General features: G+C 36.7%; 1 long non-coding RNA gene across 2 annotated transcripts; it reads right to left on the bottom strand.

Annotated features, from left to right (window-relative positions):
* Positions 1-424: 424 nt before the first annotated feature.
* LOC127092717 (uncharacterized) lies at positions 425-3,097 on the bottom strand. 2 transcript variants are annotated; one of them, XR_007792269.1, is made up of 6 exons: positions 2,214-3,097; positions 1,830-2,108; positions 1,633-1,704; positions 1,459-1,518; positions 1,287-1,362; positions 425-1,153 (listed from the first exon to the last, which is right to left on the bottom strand). It is a non-coding gene; the product is annotated as an uncharacterized LOC127092717 (long non-coding RNA). The 2 variants fall into 2 exon arrangements; XR_007792268.1 differs by having other exon boundaries at positions 2,209-3,096.
* Between the last annotated feature and the right edge of the window lie 1,800 nt (positions 3,098-4,897).

The raw sequence follows: 4,897 nt of genomic DNA, 5'->3' as shown, positions 1-4,897 counted from the left end.
ATCCGTGTTTGCATGTTTTCATTTGGTTTAGAGTATTCAAGATTATTCAGATCCACTTCTTGTCATTGTTATTACCATAAGTACTTGGTCCATAAAATGTCCATTTAGATTATGGTGGTATTGCCCAAATAAAGAGGTACCTTCACTCACACATGACTCACGAGAGACTAAAATTCATCAATACAGTTAAAATCCAAGACTTCTTATTTACAAAAAATTTCATGCGATGCACGTTTGATCCGAGCTACAAATACTATGACCACACACATGAAAGTTTTAAAAAGAAATGAGTTACCAAAAGCCAAAGTCAAGACAATCATGTTACCATCCAAAAGTCTCTTGATATTCCTCCATATTTCACCTTTTGGCCCACTGTAATTCACGGTGGAAGCTATAATAACAATGCAGTGGCAAAATTTACGTGCTAAAATTACGATTACATTCACAAATCAACAAGTATGGCATACAGTTATTCCAATTATGGGCAGTCCGTATATGCCTCGAATTATGAAGTACATACACGGTTGAGCACAGATGAATGACCTACCCTAAGGCACTATGTATTACAAGCAAATGTGATAGGGTGAGAATTGTTCTGAACATGGCGAATGGACATCAAAAGTGAAGGTCTGCAACCTCGCCAACAAGTCCTTAGTCGCGCATAACCGGCAAGCAATGCAGGAAGAATTTGATGCAGAACCACCTGGTTTTCATCAGAATCGCACATGGAAAAACCTGCATACCACAACCACTAGCCGAAATACATCATAACAAACATCCAGCAATGCATCAGCAGCAACAAAGACTCGCAAGAGTCGTGCACAGAGATATCAAACCTGAAAAATCAAGAAAGTTAAAGCCTACAGATTTTGAACTCAATATGAGAATTTGGGAAGGTCAAAACTTGACTGGATTGGCTGAAAGCCCTGCATAGGTTGCCCCGAAGTATTGTCGGGCAAACACTCTGAGAAGGTTGATATTGGGAGTGCTGAAGCGCTTCTGTGTTGCTCTGTTGATTGGTTGCTTTCCAGGGAAATTCATTGGAAACAGTTTTTGAGGCTAATAAGACTGTCAAATTAGATTTCCAAGCAAGGATATGGGAATCAATATCCAAACCTGCATATCACAAATGCATCCTTACAAAAGCACCAACCTACAAAAGTGAAATTCATTTCAGTACCCAAAACAAAAATAATCATTACCATAGCAAAATTTCATTCAAATTCTAACACAACAGCTAACAACATCACATTTCAAGTTAACAGGTTTTTCAGCATATGACTAACCTCATGGTAATAGAATCACGGAGCACAAGCCTACAACCATTGGCCAAAACCGCATCGATACGTGAATATTGTAAACCTGCAGAAGCCAATACTAGCCTACATCAAGCCAAAATATTGCAGACAAATGGTACAAAAAATAGCATGGCGGTATCCCTGTCATGGGGTCATTCACCTCCACTCTATGGATTAATTAAGCTAACTGCAGTGAATGAAACCGATGCGATGTTCCAACCTGCAAAACAACCACAAATTGTAAGAAAGAGCGAAATCAACATAATTTACAGTGGATCCAATCTGGGCATAGGCAACACGTGACCAAATTCCTTTCCCATGATATGGAAACAACCTTGATAACCATTTCAGAAGTGTGATGCACAAGTCATCATGAACCGTTGGTGGGAGATTGAGAAGAGTAAAGCTGCAAAATTCAAACCAGTAAAAAACTTGTCATAAGGATATCATACGTGGTTAAAATAGAACAATTACTGCAGTGAAAAGCAAAAAGAGAGGGTTATTGTAAGTTCACTACAGACAAAACCTTACCATTTGAAGGACCACACCGATTTGAAGCACCACTAACTCTGAGAAATTCTGCTACCTAACGGAATGATTCTCCCACTAATTTGCCAAGCTCATGAGAGAGGAATTCAAAACCTCGTACATCAAAAATGCTATAAATAAGGACCTCCAGGGATGAAGTAGGGATCCGAATTTCTGCGCCGTTACTCTGGAGAAATCATTCCAAAACCCTAGTTAAAAAAGCTCTGTTTTGAACTTGTTGAGATTTTCACACCGAAGCTCAACAAGCTCGAGCTAAGCCCCCTGTCAAAACCGAAACGAACCCAAATCGTTAAAGAGGAAGCGAAGAAGACGGAAAGTTCGAGAGGAAGAAAGAACCTCGAAAGACCTAAGGATCATTTACCTCACCTTGCCGGAGTTGAAACGTCGGACTAGCTCCGATTTGGTATTTAACATTTCTCCTTTGCATGATTTGATATTGCCATCTTGTTCACATCGCCTCAAATGCCATAACCCCCATGATTATTACATGAGATTTCTGTTGTCTTGTTGATTCGTTTTTGTTTCGATTTCTTTGGACCTTTGTTTTTGATTTGGAAACTACACGGCTAAGATTTGGTTTTTAATGGGTAAGGTTATAACAGAAGAGGAGAAAATGAAAAAACATAGAGTAGAGGAGTTAATAGATTTTAAGATACAATGAATATTTTAAACAGGATTTAATTCCAATTTAGTGTGTTAATTAATGCGACAAGTGGCTGTTGAGTATTCAAAAAGCCACACGTCTTCTTAAAAACCAGCGGCTACGTGGATAATGTTGGGGGCTTACAAAGCCACGCGTGCAGGGGAGCTGTACAGCTGCCCCTTCAGATTCTGTTCTACCCCTTTGCTTCCGGATGGAGCTTTAAAAGGGGCTGGGCTCACGGCCCATTTTGTTTTTTTATTTCTTTCATTTTGGATTATTGGTCACGGTAGGGTCTCATATGGGCTTTGTAGTTAAGAGTGTTGGGACTGTACCCTTTGCTGTTTCCCAAACACCTCAACCTGAATATATTTTATGAATTACTTTGGACGCTTTAAAAAAAATCGAGATGTATATGATTAGATAATAGTAGAAATATTATTTAGTTTGATTATTGATTATTATTTATTTTAATTCATATCTTTGTTTATTTCGTTGGAATATTAATTAAATAGGAGATTAAATATTAGTATTAATAAGTATTTCTTTTCCTAAAATAAGGTCAATCTCGATCTAATACCACATAGGCTTTATCCAGACACATTAACCCTAATTCACCATACTTAAATAATATTCTCTTAAAATTATTTAATAATTTAATTTTGAATGAAAAGTAGAATAGTAAGCTTCCGCTTTACTACCTCTCGACTATTCGAATAATTGGCGTACGCCATATTGCTCGAATTGTCGTCATTTAATTAAAACCTTAAAAAAACTCTATAAATTAAAATCATTTTCCCAATTTAATTATTATAATATTCTCTTAAAATTATTTAATAATTAATTTTGAATGAAAAGGAGAATAGTAAGCTTCCGCTTTACTACCTCTCGACTATTCGAATAATTGGCGTACGCCATATTGCTCGAATTGTCGTCATTTAATTAAAACCTTAAAAAACTCTATAAAATTAAAATCATTTTCCCAATTTAATTATTCTAATTTTCTCTTAAAAACCTTATTCTAATTTAATTTTAAATGAAAAGGAGAATAGTGAGCATCCGCTTCATTACCTCTCGATTATTCGAATAATTGGCGTACGCCATATTGATCGGATCTTCGTCATTTAATTAAAACCCTAAAAATTATATAAAATTAAGATTATTTTCTCAAATTAATTACAAATTCTAAAAGCACTATTTAAATTAATCTTTAAATGAAAAGGAGATTAATGAGCATCCGCTCCATTATCTCTCGATTATTCGAATAATTGGCGTACGCCATATTGCTCGAATTTTTGTCATTTAATTAAAACCCCCGGCAAACTCCTTAAAACTAAAATTACTCCCTCAATTAATTATGAATTCTAAAAGCTTTATTCTAACAATTAATCTTTGAATGAAAAGGAGAATAGTGAGCATCCGCTTCATTATCTCTCGATTATTCGAATAATTGGCGTACGCCACATTGCTCGGATCTTCGTCATTTAATTTAAACCACTATCATACAAGCTCAAATTATCTTTAAATCCAAACCTACAAATCCCAAATTCAAACTATTTCCGTAAATCAAATACATCATCCAAACATATCTTTCTTAAATTAAACTTCGGACGATAAAAGATGGGAGGCGTACGCCTCACAATCTCTCGATTATTTGAATAATTGGCGTACGCCATATTACACAAATTGTCGACTTCCGACTAAAGCACTTTTAAATAAACTTGGATAAGGGAATAGGTGGCGTACGCCTCATTATTCCTTGAATAAGCAAGTAGGAGGCGTACGCCTCACTACCGTGCATACTCAACATCCACAAACAAACTTTCAAATAATCGAACGAAAAAGGAGTAGAAGGCGTACGCCTTATTACTCCTCGAAGGAGTTGGTCAATTGGTGTACACCACATTGCTCAATCTTTTGTCGTTCTTTGAAATACCTTAACAAATCAAACTAATTCCTCGCCCCGTGCGACCAACAACTTAAAAATTCTTTTCAAAAGAACACTGTTAATCCTTTCTAACGCGCATAACAAACCAATGCTTAAGCCTCCGCCGAGAGTATACAAGCCAGCGTTTAGCCTTTAGAACGCGATCTCCACAGTTGTTCATTAAAAGACACCAACAAAAAACCGTAGTTGCCCGAACTACGAATGCTCTGATTTCCTTATTGCACTATAAGGATACGTAGGCAGGAGATTGCTGTATCTTCGCGAGCACACTAATAAAAAACCTCCCCTTTCCCCTTCTGAGGTTTCCATCCATCTCTACTATCAATCTTTACCACTCGAAGCAAGTAAATAACATTTAACTAACATTCAAATAGCAAATTAGACTAAAAGGTTCCCGTTGAGTACAACGGACGTGAGGGGTGCTAATACCTTCCCCTTGCGTAATCGACTCCCGAACCCGAA

Source organism: Lathyrus oleraceus, chromosome 6, assembly GCF_024323335.1.
Source record: "Lathyrus oleraceus cultivar Zhongwan6 chromosome 6, CAAS_Psat_ZW6_1.0, whole genome shotgun sequence".
Classification (NCBI taxonomy): Eukaryota; Viridiplantae; Streptophyta; class Magnoliopsida; order Fabales; family Fabaceae; genus Lathyrus; species Lathyrus oleraceus.
This window is presented reverse-complemented; position numbering and strand designations above follow the sequence as displayed.